Source organism: Hibiscus syriacus, unplaced genomic scaffold, assembly GCF_006381635.1.
Source record: "Hibiscus syriacus cultivar Baekdansim isolate YM2019G1 unplaced genomic scaffold, ASM638163v2 tig00116962_pilon, whole genome shotgun sequence".
NCBI classification, from domain to species: domain Eukaryota; kingdom Viridiplantae; phylum Streptophyta; class Magnoliopsida; order Malvales; family Malvaceae; genus Hibiscus; species Hibiscus syriacus.
In genome coordinates this window covers 1,462,081-1,473,564 of record NW_024063488.1, presented here as the reverse complement: position 1 = coordinate 1,473,564, position 11,484 = coordinate 1,462,081, and positions in this window count along the sequence as shown.

The window sequence follows — 11,484 nt, the reverse complement described above, 5'->3', positions numbered from 1 at the left end:
GTTAAACGCTTGTAGAAAGCTAGGAGGTGGACGATTCTCAGGGTGTGCCCAATTGTTATATGTCTGGATTCGTAGCCATTTTTGGAGGACAGAAAAGATTTCATACTGGCGCTTTAATACGGACTACTCACCATTGAAAGAATTTCTTGAGCAAGAATGACCGAAAGAAATTACGAAAAATATGTGGATTAATGTCTTTCGAAATCTGCAAAGCGATGACATTGTTTGGCGAGCCCCGTGGCAAATCCAAAGGGAATTCTTTTACAAATGTGGTGATTACAACTGGGTAATGCTGCTAAGATTGTGGGGAGGAATCGGATATGCACCACTTCTGGTCATAAGACAGTATGAAGGTCGTCAATTTGTACGTGTCACTGCTGGATTACATTCGTCTGAGTTCGCATTCCACAGCAAAAATTATAAAAGAAATATCATGGAGGCCTTTGCAGCTTGGAAAACAACTTTTTGTATCCGAGCTAAAGCAGCAAAAGAAATGTTAACTCCTGATTATGAGGAATGGAGATCTGTCAGGAAAAATGAAAATATCCCTCTACCAGACCAAAATGAGGATATCTCTATGGAAGATCACATTAAGGTGGTTCCATTAGAGATTGAAATCCTGAGAGCTGAGTTTTAAGCAGAAAGAGAAGGTTGGTTGAGAGAATTAGAGCAAATGAGACGAGATAAAGCTATGTTGGGTGTTGACATTGACTTTCATTCATCACAATGTGCAATGTTGAGAGAAAACAAAGAAAAAGTTGATGGTGAATTCAGAACGTTAAAGAAAAATTACCAGGAGCTATATAAATCCCGGAAAGCATCAGGACCAAGCCAATCAACAGTACAGATGACCAAAGAATTGAACATCGAGAAAAGTTGAGTTGAAGATTTGAAAGGAAAGAATAGCCGTCTACTCAAAAGCCTTGAGAAAGGAAAGCAGAAAATGGAAGATTTTGAGGTTGACAGAAGAAAACGAATTATAAAACACAAAGCTACTAAGAAAATTATGGAGGATAAAATACAACGTATTGAGGAACAGCATAATAAAGAACAAGCAGAGATGAGAATGAAGCTAGAGAAAATTGAAGCCAGTATTGCAAACTCACAAGACAACATGATGTAGAAAATAGAAGACATGTTTAAAAAGCAGGCTATCATTGGAAAAATACATGAAAATCTTGTATCTTTCGACCAAGAACCTATGTATCCTATAGGTTTCCCACCAGAACCAATTTATCACTCTGGTACTACACCTATACAAATCAATGCCCGCACATCAGCATTTCAAGAAGCCAAACCACATGAAAATCGACAAGTGGATCATGCATCTTCAATCAAAAATCCACTTATATCAGACGTGAAAATAGGGGATTTTAATGCTGAGCATCTAATCCCAGATTTGAATGAGCTGAATGAGAAAGAAAAAGTAAATGAAGAATTGACCAGACAGATCAGGAGCTTAGAAGAACAAATGAAATCCGTGGAAATAACTGAATCGTTCTATGGGTTTGACGCTAGTGAGTTGAGTTTGGTTCCAGACCTAATCCTCCCCATCAAGTTCAAAGTTCCTGAATTTGATAGATATGACGGTACCACATGCCCTTCATCCCACATTACTATGTTTTGTCGCAGAATGACAGGATATGTGAAAGACGAGAAATTGTTAATTCACTGCTTTCAAGATAGTTTGACAGGACCAGCCTTAAAATGGTATACTCAACTGACCAAAGCCAACATTAGATCCTGGAAGGATCTAGCTAAGGCATTCCTAGAGCAGTACCGTCATGTGATAGACATGGTCCCTGATAGATGGACTCTCCAAAATTTGGAGAAAAAGAATAACGAAACATTCAGACAGTATGCTCAGAGATGGTGTGACACAGCAGCCCAAGTTTAGCCACCTCTATCAGAAAAAGAGGTTACAATAATGTTTGTCCATACGTTAAAAGCTCCTTATTTAAGTCATCTAATGGGGAATGCAACCAGAAATTTTGCAGATTTGGTCATTTCTGGAGAACTCATTGAAAATGTCTTGAAAAGTGGCAAAATTGAATCAAATGAGGGGTCTAGTTCCAAAAGACCTATGTACCGGAAAAAAGAGAACGAAGTCAACAAGGATTCTTCGAAAAGTGTTACAATAACCCAGCCAAGGGTTAAGAAAGAAGAAACAAACACTAATCGAGTAGAGTCCAGAGGATCTCGAAAGGAAAGTGAAAGGTTGTCTTTTACACCTTTACCAGTACCCTATGCTGAGATCTATGATTCGCTGTTAAAAGCAGATGTCATACGGCCCTATCCGTTGGTTCCCATGCAACCACCATTCCCTCCATGGTATGATATAAAAGCGCACTGTGTTTACCATGAAGGAATTACGGGTCATTCTTTTGAAAACTGTTTGGCATTCAAAAGGGTGGTTCAAAATTTGATCAACACTGGAAAGTTGGAATTCAATTCACCATCTACATCAAATCATCCGCTACCAAATCATGGAGATAAAAACGTGAACGTAATTCAGGAAGAGAATAGAAAGAAAGCAAAAACTGACGTTTATGAGATTAAATCTCCTTTTGGTTGGATATTTCAACAACTTTCCTTATCCGGTATGATTCTACAAGAATTCAGGCCAAAGCATAATGAAGGCAAGAATTATTGTGAATATCATCAAGAGAAGGGACATGAAATTTAACTCTGTCCTGAATTTAGGGATTTGGTGAAAAAATTGATGAATAACAAAGAGATAGAATTCTTTGAAGAAGAACCAGGGAAAAGAGAAGATGACGTTTGCTCATCAGAAGATTCTAAACCTAATCAGAGAACAAGTGATCCCGTGATTATTAATGTGAAATCATCTACAGTGATTCCTGCACCAACAAAGCCGAAAGTAGTTATCACAACTCCTTTACCATTTCCATATAAGGATACCCGCAGGGTACCTTGGAATTATACTAACAATGTTTCAATGGTAGGAGGATGTGTTTCTCTGGAAAAATCAGAAGAGAAAATACAGAGTGTGGATTCTACGTCTGAAGCAGTAAGTGAAGTCGGATTCTTTACAAGAAGCGGGAGATGTTACTCTCCCGAAACATCAAATGCATCAGAACAGGTGAAAGCAAAAGGAAAAGCCATGGTAATACCCCAAAAGGTATTTAATGATGAATCCCCTCCAGCATTCAACGAGCCTGTAACAGAAAAACAAGCACAAGAATTTTTGAAATTCCTGAAAATAGTGAATATAGTGTGATTGAACAACTACATAAACAACCGAATTTCTATTCTTGATCTATTGATGAATTCAGAAGCACACAGAAATGCCTTGATGAGAATGCTTAATCAAACCTTTATCCCTGAAGATATATCCCTCAATAAGCTTGACAGAATTGTGGGACATATAGCCGCTGATAATTACATAACGTTCACGGATGATGAAATACCTGAAGGCGGAATGGGGTCAGTAAAAGCTTTGAATATTACCACACATTTTCATGGTCATGTTTTGCCAGGAGTATTGATTGACAATGGATCCGCTCTTAACTTGATGCCTCTAGTCACACTTCAAAGAATGCCAGTGGATAAATCGCACATGAAAAGTTATCAGAATGTAGTGCGAGCTTTTGATGGCACTCAAAAAGAGGTGCTTGGGAAAATGGAAATACCATTGTTGATCGGACCAGTCGTGTACAATATTGACTTTGTGGTGATGGATATACACCCTACATATAATTGTTTATTAGGGAGGCCATGGATTTATTCTGCAGGAGCTGTTCCTTCTTCATTACATCAGAAATTGAAATTCCTTGTTGATGGACAACTAATATGCGTAGGAGTTGAAGAAGAAATCATTGCGTCTATAACAAGTGATATTCCGTATATTGAAACCAATGATGATGCTCTCGAATGCTCTTTCCGAGCTCTTGAATTTGTCAATGCAACCTTTATTGCAAAGGGAAGCAAAATTCCACATCCCAGATTGTATGATTGCACCAAGATGAATGTACGACAGACTTTAGGCATCGAAGCTAAAACTGGGAAAGGTTTGGGAAAGAATCTTCAAGGGAGTTCAGTTCTTGTAAGTATGAAGATGAAGAAAGATCGTTTTGGGCTTGGATTTAAGCCCAATTTTCAGCAAAAGAACAAATAGATGAAAAGAAGATGTGAATATAGAAAGGCAAGGTTGAAAGGAGAAGAAATTCCTTGGGAACACATGTTTTTCCCGCAGTTGAAGACCACATTCAGATCAGGAGGAACAGTTAATGTAGAACAACAACTTGTTGAGGCCTTTAAAGAAGAAAAGTTGACAAAAGATCAAAGCATACTTGAAGAAGCTATGTAAGGATTATTTATCAACATGATCATGAATGACAACAAGACTGGAAAATACTTGGCTAAAATTCGCCCTTGTTTTCCTGGAGAAACACTCAACAATTGGACTGCTGAAGACCTCCCTGTAGTTTTTAATATTAACACAGAGTAATATTCAGAACTAATCTTTATGTTTAGCCCAATAATATGAAAACTTTTTGTTATCTTGTAAAGGAAATTATGTTAAGTTCACCTAATACAAATATAAGAAATTTTCTTTAAAATTCTCAAATGGCAATCATTCTTTACATTCTTTACATTTTTTTCATTCATTTATTTACTATATCCTTTCGGAAATATGTCCGACTTAAATTTGCAGGTGTCACAATGTTAATAGCATGTTTATTCCTAAATTTAATCGAGAGATAAATTTAGGGCAGCTCATATGTCTGGAGGAAATCAATGAGTGTGAGGATGAACTAGAATGTGATGTTCCTACTGAATTATTAAGACTGGTAGAAAAAGAAGATAAACAAATTTTACCTCACAAAGAAGAGATTGAGACTGTAAATCTGGGAACATATGAAGAAATGAAAGAGGTGAAAATTGGTACTACTCTGACAATCCAAATAAAACAAGAATTGATAAATCTCCTTCAAAAGTTCAAAGATATCTTCGCATGGTCTTATCAAGATATGCCTGGTTTGAGTACAGATATAGTGATGCACAAACTTTCAATCAGTCCAGAATATAAACCGGTCCAACAAAAGCTCAGGCGAATGAGGCCAGAAATGTTGTTGCAGATCAAAGAGGAAGTGATGAAGCAGATTAATGCAGGTTTCCTACAGGTAGCCAAATACCCAGAATGGGTAGCCAACATTGTTCCAGTACCAAATAAAAATGGGAAAGTTCGAATGTGTGTGGATTACAGAGATCTCAAAAAAACTAGTCCGAAAGATAGCTTTCCATTACCCCACATAGACACCTTGGTGGACAATACTGTAGGACATGCATGGTTTTCATTCATGGATGGCTTTTCAGGATATAATCAGATAAAAATGAACCCTGAAGACATGGAAAAAACAACATTTGTAACCATGTGGGGCACATTCTGCTATAAAGTAATGCCATTTGGATTGAAAAATGCAGGGGCAACGTATCAAAGAGCCATGGTAACTTTATTTCATGACATGATGCACAAAGAGAATGAAGTATATGTGGATGACATGATTTCCAAATCCCGAACCGAAGAAGAACATATTCAAAATTTGAGAAAGCTTTTCCAGAGATTGAGGAAGTATCAATTAAAGCTTAATCCCGCTAAATGCACTTTTAGGGTAACTTCCGGGAAGCTTTTGGGATTTATGGTCAGCAAAAAAGGAATCGAGATTGATCCAGATAAAGTAAAAGCAATTCAAGATCTTCCACCACCCAATACAAAAAAAGAAGTTCGAGGTTTTTTGGGAAGATTAAATTATATATCTTGGTTCATTTCTCAATTAACTGACAAATGTGATCCAGTGTTCAAATTACTTCGAAAGAACAATCCTGAAGTCTGGAATGATGAATGTCAAGATATTATTAAGAAATATTTATCCAATGCCCCCATTTTAGTATCACCAATGCCTGATAGACCGTTAATTCTCTACTTGACAATCTTTGAAAATTCGATGGGATGTGTACTGGGACAGCATGATGAATCTGGAAGAAAGGAAAAAGCCATTTATTATCTGAGCAAGAAATTTACTGATTGTGAAATTCGATATCCACCAATACAAAAATTATGTTGTGCCTTGGTGTGGGCTACTCGAAGACTCAGACAATACATGTTATATCATACTACATGGTTGATATCCAAACTTGATCCTTTGAAATTCTTAATGGAATCACCAGCTTTGACAGGAAGAATGTCTAGATGGTAGATGTTATTATCTGAGTTTGATATTGTATATGTCAACCAAAAAGCGATAAAAGGAAGTGTCATAGCTGATTTTCTGGCCAGTCGTGTATCAGATGATTATCAGCCTTTGAGTTTTAATTTTCCAGATGAAGATTTGTTGTGTATATCCATGAATGAAGAAGTCATAACAAATGATGAATCTTGGAAGCTTTACTTTGATGGAGCATCCAACGCCTTGGGACGAGGAATCGGGGCAGTGTTAATTTCTCCAGAAAATATTTATTATCCCTTTACAAGCAGACTGAAGTTCTTTTGCACCAATAACATGGCGGAATATGAAGCTTGTGTCATGGGATTGAAAGCAGCCATAGAAAGAAAAATTAAATGTCTCAAGATATATGGAGATTCATCGTTAGTGGTATATCAATTACGAGGTGAATGGGAAACAAAAGATCCTAAATTATTGGAATACCAAAATTTTACCCTCGAATTAGTGAAAGAATTTGAGAGAGTCACCTTCAATTATCTCCCTCGAGAGGAAAATCAAATGGCAGATGCTTTGGCTACATTAGCTGCTATGTTTCAGGCAACTAAGAAAGTTGATATAATGTCAATCGAAATGCAAGTATATGAAATTCCTGCACATTGCTACAGTGTGGAAGAACAGGCAGATGACAAACCATGGTATTATGATATCTTGCAATATATCAAGTATCAAAGTTATCCACAAAATGCATCTGCAATTGATAAAAGAACATTGAGAAGAATGGCTGTTGGATACTTTCTTGATGGTGAGATTTTGTACAGAAGAAGCAATGATCAAATGCTATTGAAATGTGTATATAATAGCGAAGCCAGAAGCATCATTGAGGAAGTACACAGTGGAATATGTGGAACACATGCAAATGGTCTTTCTATGGCTAGAAAAATAATGAGATATGGATATTATTGGGCTTCCATGCACACAGATTGCATTGATTATGCAAGGAAATGTCATAAATGCCAGATATATGCAGATAAGATTCATGTACCCCAATCTCCTTTACATGTAATGACAGCACCCTGGCCATTTTCTATGTGGGGAATAGACGTCATTGGGGCAATCACACCAAAAGCATCGAATGGACATTGTTTCATCCTTGTGGCAATTGACTATTTTACCAAGTGGGTTGAAGCTGCTTCATATGCCAATATTAAAAGGTCCATAGTCTGCAAATTTATAAAGAAATAAATAATTTACCGGTATGGCCTACCAGAAAGGATCATTACAGATAATGCTCTGAACTTGAATAACAAAATGATGACCGAACTTTGTGCACAATTTAAGATCAAACATGCAAACTCAGTGGCATATCGTCCAAAGATGAATGGGGCAGTTGAAGCAGCAAATAAGAACATCAAGATAATTATTACAAAGACCACTGAAACTTACAAAGATTGGCACGAGAAGTTACCTTTTGCTTTATATGCATACTGAACTACTGTTCGAACAACTACTGGGGCAACGCCTTTTTCTTTAGTCTATGGAATGGAAGCAGTGTTACCAATTGAAGTCGAGATTCCATCGCTTTGAATTTTGAGAGAAGTAAAATTGGATGAATCTGAATGGATCCAAGCTTGATTTGATCAATTGAACCTTATTGAGGAGAAAAGATTGAAAGCTATTTGCCATGGACAGATGTATCAAAAACGGATGATGAAGTCTCATGACAAGAAAGTACATCCAAGAGAATTCTAAGAGGGTGATCTAGTACTAAAAAAGATCTTGCCTATACATAAAGATTTCCGTGGGAAATGGATGCCTAATTGGGAAGGGCCATACGTTGTAAAAAAAGCCTTTTCCGGAGGAGCGTTGATCTTGGCAGGAATAGATGGAAAAATTATGAGAAACCCAATAAACTCAAATTCTGTCAAGAAATATTATGCTTAAAGAAAAAATGAAATAAAAAAAGAAAAAAAGAGAAAAAGAAAAAAAAAAGGAGGGTCAAGATGAAAACCCGCAAAGGGCATCTTGCAACCAAATGAAGGATTTGAGTTGAAAACCTGAAAGGGCGGCTCAAATGCATGTTGATATTAGGCATCTGGCAATTGAACCCTCTTAAGATTTTGTTAGTTTGGGAGGAACTTCACATCTACAAGCATTCTGACAACATTTGAAATCTTCCAGACAAAAGCTTACACCAGTACTCTAAATTATATCAATTTGATTAATTTAGAAATACTTATGCTAATAATTTGTTGAGTCATTTGAATTTTTATCATTTCTATGCTTGCCATAACTTTAAATACAATTCTATATATTTATTAATAAATTCTAAGTTTAGTTTCCCTAAATTCAATTTTTTTTTAGATTTAATTTATTTTCGAAATTCAATTTATTCTTTTATTTTGTAAATGGATTAACATAATTTTGAAATAAGCTAAAGATTCTGAATATCACTTTATGTTAATACTTTTAAGGGTGTGGAATACAAAGTAAGTCTTATCAACATTTGCAATCATTGTTGAAAAGCAAACAAATTATTACCATTATATAGTTATTTGGAAACGGAACAAGAAGAGATCTGTTCTCAATTGGCAGATTATGAATATAGCTCTTTTCCATACAGCAATACAAAAATGCTTCGAATTTACAAATTCTGCCTCTACATCGTATAAGTACTATGATGTTTTGGTCCAAACACCAACTGAAGCAACCCCCACGTTATCATGGTAGAAATAAGGAGGCCCAATAGCATCTTCTGGAAGTGTTCTTTGAGATATCTGATCTGGTTCAATAAGAACTCCAAAACCAATCATTGAATTAGGAAGATGAACTGCATGATTGTCTTCATCAAGAAGCTTCTTTCCAAGCTACATATGCTTCTTATTTTTTAAGAAAATCATAACCCAAGTTTCGCCTTTTCTTGTAATTGGGATCATTGCATAATGGCTTCCTATCTTTTACCGGAAGAAGTGTGTCAGCAGCCTTAGCCATTTGAGCAGCACATATAAAATCTGTCAACTCTGCAATTGATGAATCAGGACCACGTCTCTATGACTATTGAAGACTTAGCATTTGAGTATCCCATTTTCGTCAAGTATAACAGTTTACTCTCCTCATCAGAATCAGAATTCAAGATTTCCTCGGTATCAGAAGAACTATCAATATCTGTGAAATCATCTTGAGAGATCACTTCATAATTAGATGAGTAGTTATCAGAATCAACATGTTACATGAGTGCAAACTTTTCAAGAGCCTGTGCCATTGAGTTTTGTTCTCAAGGGGTTTTATGACATTATATAAAAATAAGGCATATCTACATCTACACTCTTCAAAGATGATAGATTCTCCGATTCGAAGAAGAAAGATTTATTGGATTTCTACACAACTGAAGAAAGACTAAGTTCACCAATTTAAAATCAAATAAAGACAAACTTAACATTCATGCATCATATTTAGGCATTTGCAAAAATAGGTGCATTTTCATTCATTTTATCCATGTTGAATTTTGACAGGAATTTCAAAGATTTTAGTAAAGATTCAAATCCATCATTCAATGGATCAACATTTCCAGTAGAGTTCATAATGAGAAGAACTCATCTGAAGAAGGAAGAACAAGTTCATAATGAGAAAAACTTGTTCAACTTTTTGCTTAAATTCATCACTCGGTGGATCAGCAGTGACAGTTAGAGTTCATAATGAGAAGAACTCATCTGAAGAAGAAAGAAGAAATTCATAATGAGAAGAATTTGTTCAACCTTTTTCTTAAATTCACCACTTGATGGATCAACTTTTCCAGAGAAAGTTCATAATGAGAAGAACTCATCTGAAGAAGGAAGAAGAAGTTCATAATGAGAATAACTTGTTCAACTTTTTGCTTAAATTCATCACTCGGTGGATCAGCAGTGCCAGTTAGAGTTCATAATGAGAAGAACTCATCTGAAGAAGAAAGAAGAAATTCATAATGAGAAGAATTTGTTCAACTTTTTTCTTAAATTCATCACTTGATGGATCAACTTTTCTAGAGAAAGTTCATAATGAGAAGAACTCATCTGAAGAAGGAAGAAGAAGTTCATAATGAGAAGAGCTTGTTCGACCTTTTGCATGACTCTATCACAGAAGGAGATATATTATCATCAGTATTTCCAGAATGAGTTCATAATGAGAAGAATTCATCTGAAGAAGAAGAAGTTCACAATGAGAAGAGCTTATTCAACCTTTGCTAGATTACATCACAAAAGGAGATGAGTTGTCATCCCTAGTGGAAAAGTTCATAATGAGAAGAGCTAATCCCAAAGAAGAATTAGTTCAACATTTCCATCATAATCAAGTGAAGTCAAATAAAAGAAAACTTATTATCTTTTCGTCTTTGCTCTATTCTTGTTAACACAAGAATAAGCAAAGAGGGACAGTTGAAGATACTCATTTTTTTCATTTGAATATTATTTATATTATTATTATAATAATAATAATAATTATTATTATTATTATAATAATAATTATTATTATTATTATTATTTTATTATTAATAAATATTATTACAGGCCCAATCAAGACTGGACCGGTCCAGTTACAAAAGACCCAACTGGCCCAAACCTAACAAAAACCCTAAAACCCATTTAGGGTTTAATCTCAGCTTCAGCCGCCGCTCATCTCTCAGCCGTTGGATCAGATTTTGATCCAATGGTCCAAGGACCTCCAGATACAAACCCTAAGGTTATGATACCCTAGGGACCACGCGCCGCCGCCTCTGTCTCCAACCGCCCCACGTCGACGTTCCAGCTGCCGCCGCCCTCAAAGAAGCCTCTAGAAACGCCACTGAGCCATCCACGTTGTTACCCTATGGTGAGTCACCACCATAGTTCGGTGACTCACCAAGGGCCATTCCATTACCCGGTCCGATGAACGTCTCGACGAGGCTATAAAGCCTCGGTTCACCTGCAAACAAAAGAACACGACAACAACCCAAGAGAAAAATAGAAAGTAAAAAAAAAAGAGAAGAGAAGATACAGAGAGCAACTCAACAACCATAATAGCAAGGAAAATACGAGGGATACTTACCAACGAAGCCCCGCCGTCGCCAGAGTTCACACGAGCCTCCAAACATCACCAAAGGCCTACGAAAACTCGAAGGTATTTTCGTAGATTTGCTCTGATCGGGAGTTTTTTAAGAGAAACGGTCATCGGAACCGTCAATAGGACGGTCCGATCTATATTTTGGTGTAAATTTTTTTTTTCCGGCCACCGGATGCGGTGGCCGGTGGCGGCGAAAGGCTGTCGGCCGGTGCCGCTTCTCTCTGTT